The sequence below is a fragment of the Macrotis lagotis genome, chromosome 4 (genome assembly GCF_037893015.1).
Source record: "Macrotis lagotis isolate mMagLag1 chromosome 4, bilby.v1.9.chrom.fasta, whole genome shotgun sequence".
In the NCBI taxonomy this organism is placed as follows: Eukaryota; Metazoa; Chordata; class Mammalia; order Peramelemorphia; family Peramelidae; genus Macrotis; species Macrotis lagotis.
The window spans coordinates 121733637-121760435 of NC_133661.1; the positions used below are offsets into that span (position 1 = coordinate 121733637).

The 26799-nt window shown below is 36.2% G+C and overlaps 1 protein-coding gene across 4 annotated transcripts in view; it reads left to right on the plus strand.

Annotated features, from left to right (window-relative positions):
• The window catches only part of CTXND1 (cortexin domain containing 1), a 67942-nt gene that overhangs the window by 34006 nt on the left and 7137 nt on the right, over positions 1-26799 (plus strand). The window lies entirely within an intron of this gene.

Genomic DNA, 26799 nt, shown 5'->3' on the forward strand with positions numbered 1-26799 from the left:
ATATGAGAGCTCTTTCTATCCACACAGATCTCAGGCAGTTTATGATTTAATACAGTGGTGTCAAACACAAATAGAAATAGGGGCCACTAACCCATACATAAGGATAATATTGACTTAATTTTAAAATTTGATATTAATCTAAATTTTACTACATTTTATTTATTTTGCTTAATGTTTCCCAATTACATTTTAATCTTATTCTACAGAGCTCAGGAAATGTCATGAGTCATTTGTGGCAACAAGCTGTGTGTTTGATACTCTTAACTTAGGGAAGTCCTAGGGAATTTCTTGAGGTCCATTAAAAATTAAATTACTTATCCAGAGTCATACAACTAGTAAGTGTAAGCCATTCCTTCCTGATTCTATATCCAGAGTTCTAATCACCATGCTAGGCTGCCTTTGTTATAGTAGGTCATTAAATATTTTTTGTTTATTTGAATTCAAAATAAGGGTTCATATTTAATTCATTTCTAGCCCCACACTTCCTAGTCAATCTGGGTTACCTTATTAATTATAGCTGAAATAGGGTTCACCTTTTCCCACCTTCAGCCTCTGTACTGACCATTCTACTGTGTAGCAACAATTTGAATCCTGAAACCAGGGTTCAAATCACAACTCAACTGTTTACTATCTGTCTGACTTTGGACAAATCACATAGCCTCTAAAGTCTAGAGAATCAGTTTCCAATCAATAGGACTAAATGAGTCCCATAGATCCTTTTCAAGTTCTGTCCTGTGTTCCTATGTCTCCTGACCTTATAGAAAGAATATAAAAGTCTTACTTGCATCAGGCAGAAGTTGCCTCTGATTGGAAGACTCCTAGTTACCAATATCAAATCTGCTATCCTGAGCGTCTGTTGGAGTCCCAGTTATGTCTTGGTTAGCCGACTCCCATTTTTCACTCCATCTTTCCTTTCTAGCCTTGTCCTGTTTTCCTAATCCTGGTCTCCAACACTCTATAATTCAATACACACACACATATATATATATATATATATATATATATGCATATATATATGTATATATCCAAATTAGTTGGTGGTTTGTGGGGAAAGGGAGATATAACAATTTTTTTCATAAAAACCAAGGTATTCGATCCCACTCAAGTTCCCAAAAAATAAGTTCATTAATTAAAAAGGGCCAATCCAATGAGATACTCTCAGAAGTAACCTAGAGAATTCTACTTCAAACTTGAGTTATTTAAGGGATGAACCTCTAGAAGAACAGAAAAAACAGGTCAAAATAATTAATAAGATTTTGCATTCATATACAACTTGATAATTTCCAAAGCATATTCATGTAAATAATCTCATTGGTCTTCACAACATTCCTGTGAAGAGATATTGCATCACCTACATTTTTATGAGAGGAAAAAATGTAGACTGAGAAATTAAGCAACTTTCCAAACATTCCAACTAAATGTGGAACTCAAAAACTTGCAAAAAGATGAATGTTGAAAACTACCTTTTCATGAAATTGGGGGAAAAAATTAAAACCATATTGAACAAGGGGGGAAAAAAGTAACCCAGCTAATAAGTGATTTAGTGAGAACTCTCTCCCAGGTTTTCTGACTTGGGTGTTCTTTCCACCTTTCCACACTGCACTCTTGGATGCACAGAGATGTTTTTTGGCCAGGCAAAGCTATATAACAATGGCCTAACAGAGAATACTTGTCTTGGCCCAGCAACTAGCACAGCGCCAAATGTTTATGAGATGATGATGGTGGCAGTGATAACAATGATGCTGCACTTCTGTAAAAATATCCCAGTTTTATTAAAAGCCATTGAAGCTAAATTTAGCATCACTAGGAGATGTTTTTATGCACCATTAGAGAAATGCCATTTCCATGAATTGACTTTCTTTTCTCCTAAACCCCATAGAGATTTTGAGTATCAAATTTGTATTCCTCACCTTACATTCTACTAATTTTCAGGCCTGACAGACAGATATGCAACCCAGCTGTAACTTCTTGTCAGATTGCTAAGAGTTTCAAGGTTATAGCCGTTTTTAAAAAGCCTAAGAAATGCAATAATTAGCAAATTTGTTCTCAAGTCTGTAGGAAAAAGGTACAATGAAGGTATTGTGGATGATATTTGTTGGTGTAGAATAAATGGCTCTTTCTGTTTTATACTTAGGATGGAAAAAAGTACTTAAAATCCTTTACAACCTGATCCCTTTCTACCTTTGCAGTCTTCTTACAATATTCTCCTCAACACTACGATCCAAGTACCTATTTGGTATCTCACACACACACTACTCTTCGTCTCCAACTCAATGTTTTCACTGATTCATTTCCAGGTCTGGATCCTCCAAACCCTTCACCAGTAGTTCCTCATTAAAGGTATAGTCAAATAAATTAGACCATCTTTCTTTTCATGTCTTAGTCATTGAATGGCTATTGCTTTGGACAAACAGACCTGGAAAATGGCTTTGATTTAGAAAGACCATAGTCATTCACTGCAACCTGGGCCACTGCCAATAGTCTTGACTTTTTTTCTTGCACTCTACTTCATGATTCTGGGAAGAGAGAATGAGGCTGACAACTTTGTTGAGCTCAGCCTTACTTAAATTCAATTAACATGCAAGTTAAGATATCATCATCAGGATGTCATTGGTCCTCTTTGAAAAGGAAAGAGAAACAACAAACTGGAAGCTCTTCTTTAAAGGAAAAACCTCAGTTCAAATCATAGCTTTTCCATGTGGCCTTCCCAGATTCCCTTCCACTGCTAGTTTTTTGCCTCTGAGATTGGTTTCCATGTGTAATATATATATATATATATATATATATATATATATATATATAGTATGTATGTAATTATTTATATGTTTATATGTTGTCTATCCTATTAACAAGTAAGCTCCTTGAGAGCAGGGACTACCTAAATGCCTTTCTTTGTGTTCTCCCCCACACCCCTGCAATTAGCACAGGAGTTGTTTTAATGAATGCTTGAAAAGAGGGATATAATCAGGAGTTAATTTTACTTTCATTCCAGTCACCAAAAAACAAAATCAATTTTTTGTATTTTAATCAATTAAGCACAGAATAAAAACTCTTAATAATAATAATATTCCGTTATCACTTCATATTATTGGCATTGATAAAGAAAAGATAAAGTCATACTTCAAATCAGGAAAATCTGGCTTCAAGTCCCTTCTCTGAGACATTCTAGCCAAGACACAAAGTCACTTGAAAACTTGCAGGCTATTTTCTAAGACGAGAAACAGTTTTTCATCTGCATTGGAGTTTCCTCACTTCAATAAAATCACAGAGATAGACCCAAAAATAAAAGATCATTTTGAGTGACTCTAATGACTTTCCTCAAGAAACTCAAGGAAAGAGATGGCTAGGTGGTGCAGTGGATAGAGTACCGGCTCTGGAGTCAATAGTACCTGAGTTCAAATGTGACCTCAGACACTTAATAATTACCTGGCTATGTGGCCTTGGGCAAGCCACTTAACCCCATTTGCCTTGCAAAAAAAAACCTAAAAAAAAAGGAACTTAACAAACTTAATATTCCCTTGGAGATGAGGAGGGTGTGAGAAGGGACTGTGAAAATAATGTGTTTTCTTTTAAAGCCAAGAAAATAAAGGGCTGGCAACAGAGTACAGCATAATTGACTTTTTTTTATTTTTGCAAGAGAATGGGACTTGCCCAATGTCAGCTAGGTAATTATTAAGTGTCTGAGGCTGCATTTGAACTCAGGTCCTCCTGACTCCAGGGCCAGTGCTCTATCCAAGGGTGTCACCTAGTTGCCCCCTATAATTGACTTTTAAAGCTGGAAGGAACATTAGAAATCATCCATTCCAGTTCCTTTGTTTTACACATGAGGAAATGGCAACTCAAAAAACACAAGATCCAATTCAATTATCAGCTAATAAGATTGTAGTTTTAGAGCTAGAAAGGACCTTCAGATTCAACTCCCTCATTTTGCAGATGAAAAAACTAAGTCTCAGAGAGGTTGATTGATTTACCCAGTGACACACAGCTGTAAAGGTGCATCTGAGGTGATTTTTGTACTCACATCTTCCTGACTCCAAATCCCAGCATTGTACTCATTTTACTAACTGCTCAGTAAACTACTTCTAAGGCACTGTACTATGTGTTCAGGATACAATGACAATGACAAAAATTAAGTAATCCCTTCTTTTGAGGAGCTCACATATATATATATATATATATATATATTTATATATATACACAAACATATGTACAAAATAAATGCAAATTTTTTTAAAATGAGGCAATGGGGTAGCACACTAGAATTTGGGTAGATAATAACAGCAGCATTTATAGAAAACTTTAAAGTTTGAAAAGAAATTTGAAGATATGGTTTCATTTTATCCTCAGAACAACCCTTGGAGACTACTATTATTCCCATTTTACAGTTGAGAAAACTGAGAAACAGAGAGGTTATGTGATTTGCCCAGGTTCACACAATTGTTAAGAGTCTAAATCTATATTTGAACTCAGTCCCTCCTGATTACATGTCCAGTGTTCTCTCTGCTGCTGACATGGAGTAGAAAAAAACTCTAGTCCAGGTAGAAGGCTTTGGATTGAACAAGTTTTGAAGGATCCAAGTTTTGAAGGAACCAAGAGACAGAGGTGAGAGTACATTTCAGAAATGGGGTACGGTTTCAGGCAATAAATAGAAGAGAGAAGGAGAGGACAAAGGGAATGACCTCTCTTTTGTCCATCTTAGTAAAGTGGTTGTGACAGCTGGGTTCTGTGCCAATAGATTTGATAGCTCTGGATTGGAGTTGATGGACAGTCAAACTCCTGTGTTAAATTCCAAATGCTCAATGGCCCTTAATAAATTCCTTTCTTGGTAATGGATCTGGAAATTTTGGAGCATGATATGTTAGGACTGGAAGGACCCTTAAGCTCAACTAGTCCAACCCTCTTGGGGGCCAGTCAGTCACATGAAATCACTTGCCCAAGATAACACTGGTAGACAGTCAGTTTTTGAACCTGTGTCTTCTGATTCCAAAATTAGTTTTCTTTCCACTTTAACATGTTACATCAAGACCAGCCAGCATAACTCAAGAGAAAGTGCTAGACTGGATATGATTCCTAAATTTATCATTGTTTGCTCTCTTTATTATAAAGTCTATTTGGAACCCACATGACTAACATGAGTAGGCATATTCTAAACTGACAAACATCCCCAGAGAGCATTATTGCAATATGATGGGAGGATATCTAAGACCCACAACAAAGATACCCGTCAAGTCCCAGTTTCTTAGGCTCTTTCTTTAGCATTTACTCCCACCCTGTCAAATGTGTTCTCTATACCAAATATCACAATTCTCTGCCATTTATCCTCTACATAAACAATTACCTATCTCTTCTCCTACTAAAACACTCAAGCACCAGTAGCCTTCCTTTATCCTAGAACCCTTGAACACCTTGGCAGAATTGCCGGCACAATCAATTTCTTTTTGTCAGCTGATTCCCTAGTAGGGAGAATAATAAAAGAAATTCTTCCCCTTAATCAGAATTAGCAACAACTGTGATCATTCACTGCCATCTAGTCCTGCAGAAACTCTGTTTTCTGATATCTTGAAGGATGGTACTTTTGGGGTTACAATCTTTTCAAAATCACTCTGGCACAATAACTTCAAGGACAATGGTAAAAGGGGATGCTTGTAGAAACCTTTGAGCTACCAGAGAGATCAGAAACCAAACTCTCAATATAATTTTTTAAACCCTGAAAATATCTTGAGTCGAAATCTTCTTTAGGGGAGACATGTCCATGAGAGTTAACAATAACAAATAAGCATTAGAGAAAGACAGACTACTTGTATCATGTACATCATTTTTCTTTATGACTACACATATAAAGATGATGGGACTGGGGGGAGAGATGTGCATGAATCTGTTCATTTAATAATGAAGCTTCCTCACTTTTGTCTTGAGAAGAATCTGCCACATTCATTACTCTCTCTTTTTTAATAAACTGTATTTTTCTTTAAAAAAATCAATGAAGCAAAGACAGAAGCATCATTTCTAAAATGCTAGCTTATAGCCTTGAGAATCAAAAAATCCTCTTTTATGTCTGGAAAATAAAATATTTCATGAGAAAGAACAAATTTTGAGAATTTTGTTTTCTAAATTGGGGGGAATAGGAAATGAAAAATTTTGGTATAAAATTTTTATTTAGCATGATGAATAGAATATTTATAATCAGTTGCTCTCCAGTCTCCCTACTCCTATTATATTTAAATGATTCAAAAGGAAGATTTTTAATATAAACTTATTTTTGGTTTTGCACATTATTTTATTTTTTCAATTACATGCAAAAGTAGTTTTCAACATTCACCACTTACAAATTTTAATATAAATCTTTCAGAGATAGTCAGTGCATCTGCATCAGGCAGTAAGTAAATTGAACAGTCCTTTCCAAACAGTCCAGAAAGAAATCAACTAGTTTTGAAAAAAAAACATTTTGTTCTTTCATACAAAGAAGAAAAATGTAGAGAAAGACTATGTTAAGAGACAAGAAGAGTTTTTCTTTCAACTAGTTTGTTCTTGGATCTCAAAGACAGAAATATCAGTGATGATAGTAGTTTACTGTATTACAATAGATTATAAAAAGAAGCACAATGATCAATATTAGAAAGATTTACAAGCAATAGGATAATAAATGAAGAGGTAGAAGGAAACTTAAAGACTCCATTCTTGTACAGATGAGGAAACTGAGGACCCAAAAGTTAAATGACTTGACCAAGACAATGACAGAGGAGCAAATGACTTCAAAGGCAATGTTCTTTCCATAGTTGTACTGATGCAAGATAAACAACAGCATTCCATATTGCTGGAATGCTGTTTGTGATTCTACCAAGCTCATTCCATCAAAAGTCTGGCAGCAAAACCTCTATATTTTATAGCCTCTTGTTTCTCACTATATTCATATTTCTCTCTCCGAGGGATGTGACAGAAATGGTTCTATGTTTTGAAATACTTGGTCTAAATAAAGAACTAAACACCACATCAAGAAATAATAAATTTGAAGATAAAGCAAGGTTTTTACAATTTGGAAAAACCTATTATTTCAGAAAGCCTGTGAAGATAATTAAAATTAAAAAATGTAAAGGCAACAAGGCATCTGATGTAGTGGGGAAAATATGAAATTGGGAATCAGAGTAACTGAGTTTAAACTCTCCCTTTACTGCCTTCTACCCAGCCCAGGCAAACATTCCTGGTTCTCAATTTTCTCAAATATAAAATGAAAAGAATGAAGTAGATAATCTCTAAAGCTCTCCTTTAAAACTAAAAGATATTTTGTTTACTCTGGACCTATAATTTTACTGTTGTTCCTTATCAGGAAATCCCCTCTATCAACTCATAACAGCTAATTTTCATCTGAGAGAGTTGCTTGACATGACTTAGAAATTAAATGCTTGCCCAGAGTCACACAACCATACGTCCGACCCAAAATTTCTGACTCTTAGTACAACTCTCTGTCTACTACACCTTGCCATCTTTCTAAATCCTATAAGGAACTGTTGCTACCAATAGCTCAGAGTATAAGGCAATTTAATTGAGGATTCTTAAAAGTTTTTTGTGTCATGGAAGTCACTGGAGGTTTGATGAAGCATATGGATACCTTGCCCCTTCAGAATAATATTTTTAAATGCATAAAACAATGTACATAGTAATGACAAGAGAAAATATTTTTAATTATAATAATCAGAATTTTTTAAAGTTGATGAGCCCCAGATTAAAAACCTAATTAGACAAATCCATGGAGCAAAATTTTTATTTGATTGACAGGGAGAAGCAATTCCTTTCTTCATCCCTCCTAAACTTTTTTATGAACATGAGAATTCTCTTACTATCTTCTTGGCACCAAGAAAACATGCAACTATATATAAGAAAACTTAAAGCTATAACTTATTTTAGAATACTGTGTTGAAAAGAGTACTAGATCAATGGGGTGTCTAGGTGGCTCAGTGGATAGAGTACCGGCCCTGGAGTCAGGAGTACCTGAGTTCAAATCCGACCTCAGACACTTAATTACCTAGCTGTGTGGCCTTGGGCAAGCCACTTAACCTCATTTGCTTTACAAAGACATTAAAAATAAAAGAGAGTACTAGGTCAATTCCCAGGGTTTTCTACTAGGGAATCTCCAACAAAATAAAGCTGAAGTATACTTCATGTCTAAACTCCCCAAATTTGAGTATTTGGATACCCAACTTTCACATAGGTACTCAGAGTCTAATATGGATTTGGGGTATAGGATACACACACACACACACACACACACACACACCTCCCACCAAAACAAGGTTCTACTTTGTTGATCTCCAGTCTGAAATTCCAAGACAGAAAAGGAGAGACAACATGAACAGCTTGCCTTTATTACCATTCAAGAGGACAGCTCTTCTGAATCTACCTACCTCCAGTCATCTTTTTTTTTGAATGTGTATTTATCTTTTTTCTTTCAGTCATCTTTAATTGCCTCATCTTGGAGGTGGTCACTGGGAACGAATCTAAGGAGATCTGTGTGTCTTCTCAGAATGGCAGGGCTTATGCTTACCTCCATGGGAACTGTCCTTCAAACATAGGAACATGTCCTGCATTCTTCTCATGTATTCTATTTTGTGTCTTTCAATTTAAAAGTAACTTTGAAAAGAGAAATTATTCTGATTTGCTAGTTACGTTGACATAATTGTATGAATAATTATTCTTAAACAGTTATTCAGTCCTGCCTATCCTCCAGAATATGCACACTTTTTTTCAAAATTAACAATATTCAGTCTCATTACTTCCACATAAAAGCATTAATAATATATTTTAGATCATAAAGATTTTATTATTATGTTTTATATATTATATAAATTAAATTATATAATTTTATGCCTTTTGTGTATGGTTTTCAAATTGCAAAAAATAATAGTTGATTCATTGGACTCCATTAGACCATGAGATCTTTGAAAACAGTGATGATCGTTTTATGATCTTTGTATTTACTTGCACAATGCCTGCCATATACTAAACATTTAGTAAATATGTGTTGACCAACTCACTCCATCTTCCAACATCTTCTTCTGAGACTTCACTATCCATTATTAATAACTTTGTTAACAATATGATCTCAAGTCAACTCTTTGACCTCCCTAACTTTGATCTTAATTCAACTGAACAATAATTTGATAATCATCTACTATTTTCTTTACCTTTGAAGAACTCCAACCAAAATTTCACTAGTCCCTACCCTCAAAAAATTGTTATTCTTCTGGACCTCAACCACTTCCTTTTAACCTATATGGCCATCCCTCAGATCTCATCATTTCATGGAATTCTGAATTCATTCAGGAATCCATTTCATGAATTCTGAAATTCTACTCACACATCACTTTTCCCTCATTCTGTCTCTATTTTTTCCCTTCAGAAAATCTACTTTTGCCATTTTGAAGCAACCTGACTAGGTATGAGTCATTGGCAGATATGCAAACAGTAGATTTACTTGAAAGAAGTCCCCAAACCAGAGGGGAAATGAGGGAAATAGAACTATGCCATATGAAGAAAGTTTCCCTGTGAAAGTGTTCCATATGCTTTGAAATAATGTTGCATATAAAGTCAGTCTTACTGTTAAAATGATATTCCAGTCTTGTATTAATAGTATAATAATTTATAATAGAGATTCAAAATGAAATTGTAGCCTGGTGACAGAAACATTTTCTTTGATAAGTAATATCTAAAATATGTTGTTTAATGTTCCCTAGCTTCTCTGCAGCAAAATTTGAAGGTTGTTTAAAGGTTATCAATTCAAATATATGGGAAAGCTAACTAATGGTAGGCCTAGAACATTTAGCTACAGTGATTGCAGGAAATGAGATTACATTTTACTTCATTAATCTTTCTAGCCAAAGAAGTTGACATTGTTTTAATAGCATGTTAACACATATATTCTCCATATGACAGTCTTTTTTTTAATTGTTCACGTAGAGATACAAAGCTACTATCCTCAATTTCATGTGATAGTATGATTAATAATACTTGTAAGTCAGTGGCACTGGGAACCAACACCTACTTAACCCCTTTGTAGGCTGGAAAAGTGATTCTGACAAGTCATATTTCAAGATGAGTTCCATTCAGTTTATAAACACATACCCTCTTTTCCTTCACTTTGTTATATATAACTCCCAAGTTTATTATCCCTAATGTTATTGTAGATGCAAGGAGCTATCTTTTTGCTTATCAGCATATATATATATATATATATATATATATATACATATCTTTTTTTCATTTTTCTGTGTAGAATATTTATATGGAAGTAGATGATCACTAATCAAGAGGATTCTCCAGTATTTATTGTTTTCCTAAGAAGAACATGACTGAATTAAAGATTATAGGAGTTAAATAATTTGGATGGAATAAAGTCCAAGGCTTCTAAGAGTTTTCAGTCTTTTGAAGTAAGGAAATCGACAAACATGATTATTCCCTAAGGACTGAAAAAAGTTTAATGCTTCAAGAATTCATTATTTTATCAGTATGAATATTTCCTTCATTGACAGAGTGCATTCTTTTATAACTTGGCAGATGGCAGAACAGTGAAGAGAGGTCATTGGAGTAGGGAATTCCTGGTCAGAAACTTCCTCTAGCCATGCAGGCTGGAACCTTCTCAATTTAAGGGCTCTGTGAGGTTACGTGTCTTATCCAGAGGATAGAACTTGAATTCAGTTCTTCCTAACTCAGGGACTGAAGTCAGGAAGATCTGAGTTCAAATCTTATCTCTAATACTTGCTACCAGTTGATCATGGACAAGTCCCTTAACCATTATAAGTTCAATTTCCTCATCTGGAGTATGGGGTCAATGTTGTCTCTAGTAACTACCACATAGACTCAAATTAGATAATGTATGTAAAAAGCTCTACAAATGTTAAGAGATGTGTGTGTGTGTGTGTGTGTGTGTGTGTGTGTGTAGTGTAGTGTATGTACACACACTAGTGTAACACACTAGTTATTATGACAGTTTGCAAGAGTAGTTGTGACAAAAAAAATGTTACCTCTCTGGGATAAATCCCTTGAACTTCTCTGAATTCAGCTTGGCTGGTCCTCAGATGGTAGCCTGACAGGATTTGCTGACGTAGCCTGGATCCTGGAAGCATGACTTGAATAAGGTTCAAAATAGAACTTTAGTGGAGTAAAAACTAAGTAGACAGGAATAATCAGTTTAAAGTTCCATTCTCCATTGTTCAAAGAAAGGCATTTCTATTGTTCTTTTTTTTAAGTAAAGAATTAATAAGTCAAACTGTACTGTACTTCATCCCTGTCATTCTTCAAACCACATGGAAGAGAGCTTTAGCTCTTAATTATATCTAAGTAGTAAAGGGAAGTATTTATTCCTAAGGTATTTGTATAGGTAGACACTCTTGTATATTTGATCAATAGTTTTTCATGATAAACTTTCACTTATAAATATTCACATAAATGTGACCAGTTGGTAAACAATACAATTGAAAGAACTAATAATGAGGTGAAAGAAAGTAATGAGAGAATACCTAGCTAGGGCTGCCTTTGAGGTATTCAAGTCACCAGATCTAGGTACATCTGTATCCCAGAGTCCTGAAAGAAGTGGTGGATGTAATTTCTATGACACAATAAGTGACTTTAAAAAAAAACAATAGGCATACATTAAGTATCTAATGTTTACTAGTCATTGGGAATGCAAAGACAAAAGACTGTCTTTGAAGTGTTTACAGTTAAAACTAAGTATATTCAAAAAAACACATTGCACAAAATAGTATAAATAGATACAAGGTGATTTTGGAAAGAAGGCCCTAGCAACTGGGTGAGGGAATCTGGAAGAAAGGAGAGGAAGGAAGAGAATGGAATCAAGAAAAGCTTAGTGTAGAACAAGGGTTCTTAATATTTTTAGTGTCATGGCCCCCTTTGGTAAGCCTAAGAACCCCTTCTCAGAATAGTGTCTATTACCTATATTCATAATTGAAAGAAAAGCTAAATTTCAGTTAGATGTTAGTGAAATTAAAGATATAAATTGTTCCCATCTGAATTTATAGATCTCTCCATGGACCACAGGTTAGGAACCCCTGGTGTAGAAAGCAGAGGATAAGCTAAACTTTTTAGGAAACTAGGGATTCTAAGAAATAAAAGTAAAGGGGAGGCTAGGTGGCACAGTGGATAGAACAACCCTGGAGTCAGGAGGACCTGAGTTCAAATCTGGCCTCAGACACTTAATAATTACCTAGCTGTGTGGCCTTGGGCAAGCCACTTAATCCCACTGCCTTGCAAAAAAACAACAACAGCAACAACAAACCTAAAAAATAAATAAATAAATACATAAAGGTGAGAAAGAAGAAAAAGCATCAAGAGAGGAAATTTAGGGTAGCAACAGTGAGACCACCTTGAATGAATTCCAGAATAAAAGTAAGGGAATTAATGTAAAATCCGACTGGAAAGGTTTTCAGGGGACATACTGTTTGTGCATCATAACCAAAGACAAAAGACTGTCTTTGAAGTGTTTACAGTTAAAACTAAGTATATTCAAGTATATTTAGGCCTTACTCAAACCTAAATATAAAAATAACACAAGTTAAAATAATTATCAAGAACTCCAACTAAAGGATTTCCAGGGGCAGAGCCTTTCTCCCACATCCCTAAACCAATCAACTAGAAGGTAATTGGATATGAGTTATTGAATGTGATATTATTGTCAAAGATGGTTAAGCAGGCAACTTCTTAACAAAATCTATATCTGTGACTGCCCATTTGTATGACCTTAAGAGTAGAGTAAATCTAATAATACTTTTTCCTTCCTTAAAAAAAGCAATTTTGATGGAAGTTTGGATAAAAGTTAAGGAATGGTAGGCAAAAGGCAATAACAGAGAGATACAGTGTGAAAGAATAATAGAAGAGACTATGAATGGTGTTTAGATCGCTAAGCACCTGCCACATTGGTTAATCCTGTATACTAATCCATTTTGGGGACAGTGGGTCCCCAAGTCTCACATTTACATTCAATTCTTCATGTTAATCATTGTCTATAATCATAATAGTGATCAGCTGAAAGGCAACGTCACCAAGACCTTCTCCCTGTAGACTCCCTTGAACTACCTCCTTTCCCAGCTCCAGCTTACTACCTAAGATTCATTAGTATTTTGTTCTGTAACCCTCTAATATACTTGGATGTGTAGAAGAAATGAATGATAATGCATTTCTTAAATATTTATTGTGTGCTAGACTTGATGCTAAATACTGAGGCTACAAAAACAGTCTCTGTCCTAAAAGAGTTTATTTTTTGTGTGAGGCAATTGGAGTTTAAATAACTTGCCCAGGGTCACAGTTAATATCAAAGGTCTGAGGTTGAATTTGAACTCAGGTCCTCCTGGCTCCAGAGCAGGTGCTGTATCTATTGTACCACCTCACCCCAAAAACTTATATTCAAATAGAGGGTGACAAGACATATGAGGGCATGGTGACCAGGGCAGGGTGAAATGCAGAGGAAGCATGCTTTTACAGGAACAGTGGAAGTATTGACTTACAGTTCTCAGAGTAAAAGGTAGAATAACACATTTCTGGAACTGGCTAGATATAGTGAGCCCTCACCAATTCATAGAATACCAGAATTGTAGGAGGGGCCATCTAGATCACCAGAAAAGGAAGCTACTTTACAACATCTCATTCCTGCTTGAAGACCCCTCAGTGTAGCAACACCTTCTACCACCCAAAGCATCTGGTCCACATTGGGACTGCTATAATAGTAACAAAGATTTTCCTTATATTGAGCCAAAATCATCTTCCATCTGTTGTTTCTAGTTCTGCCATGTGGGACTAAGAAGAACTTTCTAAGCCCTTTTCTATATAGCAGCTCTTCAAACATGTGAAGACAGCTGGGTTGTCTAAGTCTTTGCTTCTCCAAGCTAACCTTTCCTAGTTTCTTCAACTAATTCTCGTTTGTATGATCTTCATTCTCCTCCCTCTCCTTCTCATGCTCCTCTTCTTTCACTTCTTCACTCTGTTTTCTTCTGGGCCTAGCCTAGTTTTCTGCACATAGCAAAAGAAGAATTGAATTATTTTTTTCTATTTGGCTCGAGAAATTTTCAAACAGAAAATTGCAAAGAGGGAAACTGAGGCTTGGTAGCTGGAGAAACATACTAATAGCATTCTCCAAAATTGGAATGGGCCACTTTGTTCCACAGTGGTAAGAATTAGGGATACAGCAAAAGGCAAAAGACAAACCCTGTAGTTTAATGGGAGAGACAACAACTCTATACAGTTGAGTTATGTAAAATGATAAGTTGGAAATAATCAACAGAAACCAACATTTTAGGAAGATCAGTTTGACAGGCGAATGGAGGATAAACTAGTGATGGGGAGACACTTAAGACAAACTGACCAGTGAGGAGGCCATTGCAATAGTTCAGCCATGTGGTGATGAGGGCCTAGACCAGAGTGGTAATAGTATCAGAGGAGAGAAGAGGATATATAGTGAAGACTCCCTCACTCAAGTAAAAGCTTAAAGACCAGACTTTAGGCATGTTCAGGTTGAACTCTAAAGTCTGTGAAGTCCCTTCCAATTCAGAGATCCTTCTTTGCAACATTTATCAATGTCACAAAATCATGTATTTTTAGACCTTAAAAGTAACTTAGAGATTATTTAGCACAACAAGCTTTTTTTCTCTCCCCTCTTCCCTCCACTAATGAAAAAAATATGGGTTTAGAAAGTTGAACTAGAATCAGGTATGAAACCTGAGTCTTCTAACAGCCAGTCCAGTGAGCAAGTATAGTGGCCATCTGATTCTGACTATCCCTTGGCTAGGCACAAGAAGGAGGAAGCAGACTCTTTGCATATTCTGTGCCCTACAGTGATGTGGTTCTCCTTAGAGAAGGCAGAACAGCACCAGGATTAGTGGCAGAATTTGGGCCTGGGGTCTCAAGGAAAGTGTTAGGCTTTTCATGTGCCCCACTATGACTGCTGATTCTAGCCAGAAGTCACCCAATGATATGATCCCTTCCTCAAATGACATGATTCCCATACTCAAATCTATGTTGTTAAGTCTGACTATTTTTTAAAGTGAATCAATAAATGTTTGTTGAGTGATAACTCATTCAATAAACACTTATTAAACATCTACTGAATGACAGAATTTTAGAGTTGGAAGGTATCTCTGCAGTCTTCTTGTCTAACCCTTAATCAAAAAGTAATCCCCATAACAGCATGCCTGACAATTAGTCACTCAAGCCCTCTGCTTGAAGACTGGCGATGATGAGTAACTCATTACTTCTTAAGACAATCCATTGCACTTAGGGTAGCACTAATCTTGGACAGTTTTCCCAAACACTGATTTTCTTTTTTTATAACTTCTACTCATGTCTCTTAGTTCTTCCTTAAGGGGCCATATAGAACAAGTCTAATTGCTCTTCCATATGAGAGTTCTTCCTATGGAATGAACTGCGACATAGTCTACTATTCTGGTCATTCTCCTCTGGACACTGTTCATATTATTGATGTCAATTATGTTGCCCAATAGCAGAAACTATGCTTATGGGGCTGCCTAACTGCCAGTGGGCAACCAACCTATTATTAGTAAAATGTCAATCAGGAAACATTCATTTATTTAGCACCTACTATTTGCTAGGCACTAGGCTAAGCCCTTGGTGTAATACAAGTACAATGTAATACAACAAGAAGAAAAAAGATATTCCCTACCCTCAAAGGACTTACTTTTTATTTGGGAAAGACAACACATAAAAAGAAATCAAAAAATCGGGGTTGGAGTAGAGTGGAAGATGATTTTTAAAATGTCCAGAGCAGAACCTGTATATAGAAGAGCCTTTCAGTCAGAGGAAGAGGCTTACAGGGACAGGGATACTTCCTATGGGCAAAAAATCCTATGACTGGATTGAGTTTCCAAGATGAAGAGGCTTCTGGGATATAACAGCATGAGGAGGAATAAAAATCATCCCTCCTTAAGAGCAAAGATTTGCTTTTGTATCTTCAGCAACTAACACATTAATTGGCACATGGATAATATATAACATGATATGATACTACACAACATGCTTACTAATATATGTATAGTGTCCTGCTATATTAAATTGTATAATATAAATAATATGTATGTAATAATGTAACAATTATGCATAATTGTTATATACTATATCATGTGATATATGATATGATACAGTATAATCATGTTAGTTGACTCAAACTGAAAAGTGCAAAGCCTGAAATGAACCCCAGATTTTTCTAATTTCCTATCAGTGCTATAAGATTATTAGTCTTGGCACCTTCTCCTTTTTGTCCCATGATTTTCCTTCTATTTATAATATATATATTCTTACCACTTAAAAGCTATACAGATCAAAAGATTGCTGAGAACATGTTCTACAAATCTGAGACACTGTTTTTGAACACTTTGAACTGGTTCCTTTAAGTTCCTCATTAGTCTTCACCGATATCTCCAATCTGCAATTTGTGTCTAATTCATGTAGCTCTGTACTCAGATAAAATTTACTTTATTGTATCTTTTCCTAGTCTTAGGTTTCCTTCTTTGGCACAATTTCTATTTTCACTTGAATCAGTTGATTTTTCCCCAGTTGAAAACTTGCTTTTTGACAGCTGTCCCATGTTCTTCCATGGAAATCCTTCAGAATCACTGCCCTTCCTGGATCAAATGATCCCCAATAAATAGAAAGTGAATTTAGATCCCTAGTGTCCATTTGCCAAAGAACATTGCAATTATGTCAGTGATTATTATATGGAATAGAAGTTGATCAAATGAGAGGCCAGGAATTGGACAGCTGTTTATGTCCTGCTAGATGTCAGTGGAATATAAATGCACCATTTACTGGATGTCTTCCTGTTTGAATTAAAGTGGATTAGATTTCTACCCGTCAAGATAATTAAGCTTAATGATGAGCACATTTCAGCTGCGACCAGAAAGAAGTGAAAAAGTTCTGAGTAAGTCATTTTTGAATCGTAGATATGGAGGCAGTCAAGGTCAATCCTCTAATTAGAAAGATGAGGATCTCAGATCAGAAAAGATGAAATGACTTGTCCAAGGGCATACAATTAATTAGAGGGATATTGGACACTATAGCTGTTTGCTTATTGCCAGTGCCATCATTAAAATGGGAACTCCTTGAGACCAAATTGTAAACACTTAATATAGATAGGTAGTTGGGGTACAAGAAATACTTTTCTTTTTACTATAATCTTTTAAATTGTAAATATACATAACTTCATTTTAAAGTATTTTGAACAGTCATATCACATTGCCAACCCATTGAGTTGATGATCCTCTTCAGCTAGGTACACACTGGATAGAATATAGGACCTGGAGTCAGGAAGACCTGAGTTCAAATTCAGTTTCAGACACTTTCTAACTGTGAGACTTTGGGTACGCCTCTGTTTTTTCATCTATAAAAACATGAGAACTGTACCTACCTATTGTAAGGATAAAATGATAAAATACACACACATATATAAAAATATATATAAAACATATACATATGTAGTATTATTAGTGTTCTTATTATCATAAACCTCAGTTTTTTTCACATAAATTGTGTTTCAGCCTCCCTCTCTCCATTCTTCACTTTTTTAAAGTTGAGTTTAAGAGGCAGCTAGGAGGTACAGTGGCTAGAGCATCAGCCCCAAAGTCAGGAGAACCTGATTTCAAGTCCGACCTAAGACACTTAATAATTACCTAGCTGTGTTGGGTAAGTTACTTAACCCCATTGTCTTAACAAAAATAAAGTCGAGTTTTTTTAAACTAGGTTTTGGATTTTTCACTTATTATTTTCACTTATATATTCACATTAATTTCTAGATTTGATTGATCATTTCTCCACTATCTGCATTTATATCTTCTTCCTTTACTTAACCATAAATTCCATAAAACTCAAGACCATTTCTTAACATTCTCTTACTTGTGATAAGTTAAGTTGAATCTGATTCTAAGTCCCCAGCAGACAATACGCAGAAAAGTAAATTTTCCAACTTTCCTTGGGACACACAAATGACTTTTACTCATTTTTCCATTCCCAGCCTTTGCATCATCATTTGTTACATCGGAATTCACCTTGACTAAAGATGTCCAGAAAGATGCTAATTATCTTCTTCTTGCCACATTATGGTTTATGATCCTTGTTATTGGTCCCCAAGGAGGAGAAGTCACCCTCACAAGTTAGTCTGAGGTTTTGGGGACATTGTTCTCTTAACTTTTCTTTTTTATACATGTGCAAGTTTCGGGACTGAATAGAAACTGAGAACAGAAGAAAGAAATTGTAAGAGGAGAATTTAGGATTGTTGCTTATTTCTATTGATCAACTCAGAAAATATTCAAGGAATACCAACTATCCCAAGGCATTGTGTGAGTGCTTTGGGCAGACAACAGTGAAAAGTACTGTATGTTCCCATGTATAAGATACACCTTAATTTTTTTTGGGGGGGGTCCTTGAAATTTGAAAAAACATATTACATAAAGTTATTGAACTCAAGTTTTATTCATCATAAAATTCATTCAACTCCTCATCACTGTCAAAACCCATCCTTTAACTTTTTCTCATCACTGTCTTAGGAGAGGCTCTGCCTGCTCTCCTACCTGTGCTCTGGTTGACCACAAGCATGCCCTGGGCAAGTCTGGTGCATGAATGTATGCTTAGTCCATTCAGTTTCATGAACCCAAAGCATCAATTGTGTCCTCCTTGGAAATCAGTTGTTTCTTCTTCATCAGCTATTCTTCTGGCCTCTTTCTGAACCATCTTTGTCGACATAGGAATTCCAATGGCTCTCTGCTTTTCAATCCATAGCTTCAATTAGCTTTCTAACTCAGGCCACTTGGCTGACTCGCCTCATGCATGGTCTTCACTTCAATAGAGTTTCTTCTTCCTGTAGTCATTCTCGGATTGTTTTCTCAGCTGGAAGAGAAACAAACTTAGGTTCAGCAATACAATTTCCATTCACTTTTGCAAACTGGATCACTTGGATTTGAATTCAGCAACAGATGAAAATCTTTTCTGAGTCATTTCTGGGCTGAACGTGGCAAAATGTAACCTAATATACTGGTAACAAATGTGAAACAATGAGCACAAAGACAATGAGTGCAAAAAAGCAGGAAATGCAAGGAAAAAAATCTACAACCACTGTATAACCATGCTCCCAGCTTTTAGACCCCAAAGTTTTCAAAAAAGGGTGTGTCTTATACATAGAGGAAATATAGAATATCAAAGAGATGTTAATCACAAAGGGGAAAGTGCTGTATTCTGTTGGGAGATCTGGGTTTGAATCCTACTTCTGATAATTATATGACCATAGAGAAAGAACATAACCTTTATGACCTTCAGTTTCCTCATCTTTAAAATGAGGTTGATTTTGCATTTCCTACTCACATGAAAGGAAATTATTTTCTAAATCTTCAAAGGCAATAGTAAACTCTTATTCTTACTACAATATAGTTCCTACCATGGAAGAATGAACAATACACTAAATGGTATAAAACATGAACACAAATGATTAATGCAAAACATGATGTAAGAAACATAAAAAGTTATGGGAACTTCAGGGGAGGGAGAAAACTTTTCTATTGGACAGTGTTATGGAAAGCTTTTGAATTTAATGCAGTTCAGGTTCTCCTTCATGTTATCTTTCAAATTACATAGTTCATTCATTTTACAAAGATCCCAAGATCTATGGTATCAGGCCACACACACAGATATATCCCATCCTGTGATCACAAAGTTGATTTTTTTTTAACCAAACTCAGTATTTTACCTTTAATCTTTGAGGAGGTTCTTGAATTATGAGATTGATTTTGAAAAGTAGAGATGAGGATAAGAACATTTTTAGACTGATGGAACAACAGGAAGAGACTGTTGCCTTAAGGAGGATATTATTCCTTGATAATGTATCAGTATTTGAAAGCATCAAACCAATTCCTTAGTTGATATTTTGCATTCTGTCTTGATCAAACCAAATCTTAAGTATTTTTCTTCCATTATAAGCACCAACTGCGGATTCATTTGTTTTTCAATATCTTTGAAGCAAATATTTTTGTTCAGTCATTTTTCAGTCATATACAGCTCTTGGTAAGCCCATTTGGAATTTTCTGACAAAGGTTTGTCACTTCCTTTTCCAGTTCATTTTTGCAGATGAGTAAACCAAGACAAAAAGTGTAAATGAAACAACAAGAGTCCAGACTTGAACTCAGAAAATTGACTCCTGATTTGGAACCAGCACTCTATTCACTGAGCCACCTAGCTGATTGACATTTAAGTGTTAAATAAAACTGGTCTGATAATCATTGGCCCATAACAATGGGTGAAATACAATTGATTGAGACTTGAACCAATGACAATAGAGAGGAAACACTCTACAAACTTCTCAGAGTACTCTAGAAACCTGAGAGACAAATGTAGTCTGCCCGAGTCTGGGAGAAAGAGCAGATTGCATCTGATACATGTGGGGTCTCATCTGGGATAAAATTGGGCTTTTATATTTGTGCAGCTCCACTTGTATCCCCCCACCCCCGCTTAAGGACTTTCATTTGTGGAAAACTTCATTTGTGGGAACCTAGAGAAACTGGCAAAATTCCTTTAGACTGTAATGGTATAGGAAGATTATCCTTTGCCAGTCAGTTCCATTTGAGATATTTTTTGAAACCTTTTTCATGTGTTCATTCAATGAGTGTTTAAAATATTAATACAGATATAACATTACTGGATACTTACTGATATTGAATCTCATATGAAAAGTATGGAGTTTTCATTAATAAAGTGATAATGCTCATATTTTCATATTGCATTTTAACAAACCTAGATTCTTTCCTTATTGTAAAATCCTTATGCCTTGCAAATTCACAGGACTAGATTTTCTTATATACCTGAAAACCCTAAACCTCTAGTACTTAGCTCCTTTTCTTAGAAGCCTCTCCCACATTCCAAGTTTACTTAACTTTGTTTTGCTATTTTATCCAACTGATCCCAATTATTACTGGATAAGTCTGGGATTCTATTTGGATTACCCTTGCTGTGGCAGGGACCCATTGGGAGGGGGGTTTGGAATCTTAGGTAGCCTTTGGAATATGCAGAAGAAAAGTGCCTAGGCTTCAAAGGGATCGCATATGATACAGGTCCTTCTAGCAAGATTTTGGTATACTCTGTGTAGAAAAGAAGTTCTCATCCAGGACAGTGGGTTTTTAATCAAAAGATGATTGGAGAATTTCCATCTACCCTAGCTCCCTTAATCTTTATGCAGCAAGTTCACAGACAGTGCTCTGGTATTATAAAAGGGGTTCAGCCTTCCTGAGTTAGAAAACATGTTCTTTTTGGGGGGATACCTCAGTGATTGAACTCATTTTGAGAGTGTGAGTTCAAAGGAGATGATGGGGTCCTTTTGAAAAAGGGTGAGTTAAGAAACAGAGCCTAATAGGACCCAGAATTGGGCTGCAGACACCAAATTAAATCAGTTTAGTTTCCTGCCTGAGAGTGAAAGGGGAACTTCTAATTATCTCTAGCTCCTAAATCCCTTCAGAGAGAACTCCACAGAGTTTATGAAACTCTCTGGGGACTAAATTTCCTTCTGAATGACAATTTTTTTTACTTTTTCCTATTCATTTTTGAATTTGGATCATTTATTGACTATTAAGCAAGCAGTGAAATTTTGTGAAATTTGCATAAATTTGTAACTGTGGATAATTGTGATGTTAACTTACACAAATCTCTGTCATATTGACTGTTTTGAACTTCTTTCCTATATGGCACTGGGGAAAGAAGTGAAAGAATCTTTATGCCTCCCCAGACACATTCTGGACTGAGTTCAGGGAAGATGTGTTCAAACTGCAGCCCTACCTAGTTGCCGAGGACAAGAAAATTTTCAATCAAAGCAAAGTATCTAACAGATATCTCTCACTTTGTGAATGACTCAGCATTGGATAACCAGACTGGGAGCCAACTTCTGGGAGAATTGTGATGATGTTTAAGGGAAGTTAAGTTCTTTAGAGAAATGTTAGAATATGTGTTGACACTCTAAATAGTTCTGGTCTGGCAGCTAAGTGGTTAATGGAATTGGGAGATGGTGCAGTAAATAGAGTGATGTCTCTGGAGTCAGAGGAACCTGAGCTGACATTTGAACCTTACTAACTGTATGACCTTGGGCAAGTCACTTAACCCTGGTTGTTTCCCATCCAGAGCCATCTCCAGTCATTTTGATTCCTCTATGTCCACTGGAAGCAGATGGTTCAGGAGGAGAAAGTGAGGCTGGTGACTTAACACAGCAGCCCCTCATTCAAATCCAATTCAGGTGCTTGTCATGACATCATCTCCCTGATGTCATGGTCTTCTTTGAAAACGAAGGACAAATATCATCCTGGTCAGTTGGATGCTCTTTAATTGGTTTTAAAAAGATTAAAAAGATCTTAATCAGCTTCTGCCATCATTCTTGCATTAGTCATTTTGGATCTTCCTCATTCTATGACTCCTCTACCCATGGTGTCCAGTGAGAGATTATATAATTAAGGGGAGTGACCTTGGTGCTTCTCCCCTCTAAAGCCAAATGGCCTATAAAAATGAACTTTGGTCCTTGTCCTCTGTGTTTGTTCTTTTCTATTTTAGGTGGGAAAATTGGAAATTTTGGAATTGAAACTTGTTTTTTAGAGTTTTGAAAAGTTAGCAGGGAATTCCAATGTCCCAGCATTCAAGGAGAAGTTTTAAAATCAATCCAGTATCAAAACTCCAAGAATCAAGAAGTGGCCCTCTGTATGACTCAACCTAATGGTAGCCAAAACAAATACTTATCTGGCTAAGATAGAATCTTTGAACATGGGTTTGGTAGAAGTAACACTGTTTAGGAACTGAACTAATCTGAGCTACTCCTTACTACCACTACCACCACTCCTCCCCAGGTGATGCAATGGAGAGGGTGCCTCTAAAGTATTGGGAGAAATATCCATACGTTTCTTCTTCAATATCCTTAAAATAAATATCTTTTTAAAAAATAGTTAATGTTAAATGATTAAATGTATTTGAGGTACCAGTAATTAGCCTCTAACGTTAGAAGAAACACAGACAATAATGGCCTGACCTCATAGCAATAGAGAAAAGACATTCCATGCTAATGACCAGATGCAGCCCTCCTGATTCTAGGGGAGAGAACAGAGTGTTCTCAATCCATATATGCAAGAGCCCAGCTACAGATTTGTGCTTGGTTTACAAATCTTAGTTCATCCCACAAATTGCTACAGTCTTTGAAGAATCTCTTAGCATCAACTGAAAAGACAAAGTTCCCAAATGATGAAAAATGTTGGAGAATAAAATCATCCTGTCTGCTTTAAAGGCATGTTTGTGACAAGAGTCATAATTAGCTGCTCCAGAGACAAGAAAACTTGTCATTAGTTCAGACACAAGCTTAGGTTCAAAATCTGGCTCTGTACCCAGGTTCCCTTGGATAAGTCATTTGATTTTTCAGGGCTCATGACTCCTTACCTGTGAAATGTGGGGGTTTAACTTGATAGTCTCTCTAAAGTCCCTTCCAACTCAAAATCTATAATTCTATGCATAGCTGGTTCTTATCCTTTGTTATTGAAGAAGACCAAAACAACATCCCTGTGTAGAGATAAGTTACAGTGTGTCAACTGTGGCTGAGCTCAGAATACTCTCCCACAGTTGGGGTACAAATAGTCCATGATAACATTTGGGGTGGGTTCTCTAAACTTACACATCTTTGAGCTGCTTCAATTCTGCCTTGATAATAGAGCACAGCACCCTCTATGATGATAGTGTATGATGCCAACCACAGAGGCTTGTTGTAGGGAAAGTACTTTTTAAATGGAGTTATTATTAAGACTGCTGAATTATTAGTGCAATGTCTGATTTCTCTCTTTTTTTAGTTTCACAAGGTAGTGGGTTAGGTGACTTACCCAAAGTCACATAGCTAGGTAATTATTACGTGGCTGAGGTCGGATTTGAACTCAGGTCCTCCTAACTCCGGGGCCAGTGTTCTATCCACTGCACCACTTAGCTGCCCCCAAATCTATGATTTCTCACCTTTGTTCTAGAGAACAAGGATTGATTTATAAAGGGTGGATCTGAAAGGCAGGATAGACTTTGGAGTTAAAGTCATTTGAGTGAGCAAAAAGAACATAGATGAGGAAAATCAGATTATTATGGGTATAGTAGAAGTAATATTGTATTCAGGGATCAAACAACTGATTTCTTTTCCTTTTTTAATCATTTTGATCACTAGGTGTGACGTTAGATAAGATTTAATTTCTTTAGATTTCATATTCTTCATCTGCAAATTAATAAGTTTACTTGGACTAAATAAGCTTTTCCGTTCCAAGGAAAAATTTAATGAGGAGAGAGTGTGAAATAAAGAACTAGAGTATTAGACTTGAGGGTCAGGAAGACCTAGGTTCTGATACTTATTTTTGTGACTATGGATACAATCTCTGGAAACTCTCTGGCTTAGTTTCCTTATCTACCTGTGGTACCTACTTCACAGGGTTGTTTGAGGTTCAAAGAGAATATTATTTTTGTGTTCTTCAGTTGTTTTCAGTTATGCTCAATTCTTCATGATCCCATTTGGAGTTTTCTCCAGCAAAGATACTTGAGTGATTTGCCATTTCCTTCTCCAGTCCATTTTACAGATGAGGAAACTGAGGCATGCAGGATTAAGTGATAGCTAATAAGGGTCTGAGAATGGATTTGAACTCAGGAAGATGAGTTGACTCCAGGTCCAGCACACTATCCACTGTGCCTCCTCTAGCTAGTGATATTATATTATATCACTATGTATAAAACATCATACTTGGGGTTTTGAGATTAAGACTTCTCCAGATTAAAGATATGCAAGATACAAGGAGTTCTCAAGGACATTACAGTTTAATGAACTTTATCCTTCTATGATAAGGTTCAGGAAGAAGGGAAGTGCATTTCTCAAGAGGAAAGGAACATGAATGATTATCTCTACAGATGTTGCTCCCAACTGGGGCAGATGGAAAGAGAATTTTCCAGAACTGGGACTGCAGCACTGGAGGAGGGTGGTCACACAGAAGCCAAATAAAGTTTCAAGGGCACAAGTAGGCACTGTTGGAAATGATGGAACAATAGCTGTATCAGCAATTCAGAATCACCAACTGTAGACAGATTGGGCAAATAGGAAGGAATCAACTCAGATAGAAAAAGCATGAACTCCCTGTTCCAGGGAAAAATAATCCTTTCTAACTAGAGCCAGTTTCTATCTTGGGGACTCTGAGCCCAGTCGTACTACAGAGGCAGACTGTTCCTTTGTCTCAAAGAACTCAGTTTTCATTTCCAGGAATGTGTTTTACTTCAGGCAAATAATTGAAAATTGTGGATCTCAATTTCCTTAACTGTAAAGTGAAAGAATTAGTTCAGAAGGTAGAAAAGGCTCTTGACAGCATTCTTTGCTTTTTTAGAAGTCACACTGAGAAAAGGGATGTGCAGTTTTGAAGATGAGTAATTTGCATTGTTGGCCACGGCACTGGGTGCATTCAGCCTGAAACTCTAATTGTTGTCATCCATTATGTCCTAAAAGAAAAAAAATGGCCATAGAGATGGAGTAAATATTGGGCTAGCAAGAGAAGATTTGAAAGACTCCATCTGTCTTCTGTCCCTTAAATTGTAGGATGTGCCTACACATTTAATGGAACTCTAGCATTCAATATACCCAGATTTATGATCAATATGATGGACTGTTCCAGTCATATTAGTATGTATATCAAGGCAAAAGTATAACAGGGTTGACTTAGTCCAGAAGGCATCTCGTGGTACTCTCTACTTATGGTGCTTCTTCTGATATTATCAACTTATAAATTAGGTCATTTGGCAACTAATAGTCATTTTTATGCAAAATTGTCTTATAGAGGACATGATAGCTCTGTTTAAGTATTTGGGGAAGGGAGTGTCAGAGATTAGTTGTATTTTTCTTAACTCCAGTGGGGTACAACCAAGGGCAATAGATGGAAGGGGTAAATTTAGGCTTAATCTTTCTATCTCTCCCCGAACTATCTCTTGCTAACTCTGGGAATCATAGTAAAATCAATACTGCTATTGCTTCTAAAAAGAGCCCAGTGACTTTTCAGCCCCCAATGCCCCTTCCCAAGCAGTCACTCCCCTTTGTTTTAAAATGGAATTTCTTAATGGCAGGGGCAGTCTATTTTGTACCACCAGTACTTTGCATGATGTTTGATGTAAAATAAGCACTTCATGGTTTGTTTTTTAATTCATTCACTGATGTCAGGAAAACTTTCCAATATTTGAAGTCCAAAACCATTTTGAGAGAACAAGAAGACTCTTAAACAAATATGTTGGAGAAGAACCAGAATGAAAGCAGGCCTCTCAAAGACACAACTGAGCAGGGATAGTAGAGTGCACTGTTTCCCAGTGGATAATATGAAAATGATTGATTTTTAAAACTTTAGAGTATGTTGCTGGGAAATGGCAATAAAATTTCGGGGGGGGGCGGTGAGAGAGCTAGGTGGTTCAATAGATAGAGCACAGACCCTGGAGTCAAGAGGAACTGAGTTCTAATCTGGTTTGGTATTAAATGTTCATAAAGCAAACAGTGTTTTGGACAAAATTTGAAAATTAGTAGTATTCCTATCTGCTATGTAATTAAAAGTAATTTTAGACTCCAAGGTCTAAAAACCTGAATATTTTTTGATGTAGAAAAGATTCTTGATAGATATGAGATTGTACCAAACAACCTCCAAGATCCTTTCCAAGTGTAAGATACTATGAATTTAGGTAACTGAAGCTACTCACCTTAATAGTGATCCAAAGAAACTCATTGGCTGGCCCCTTTTT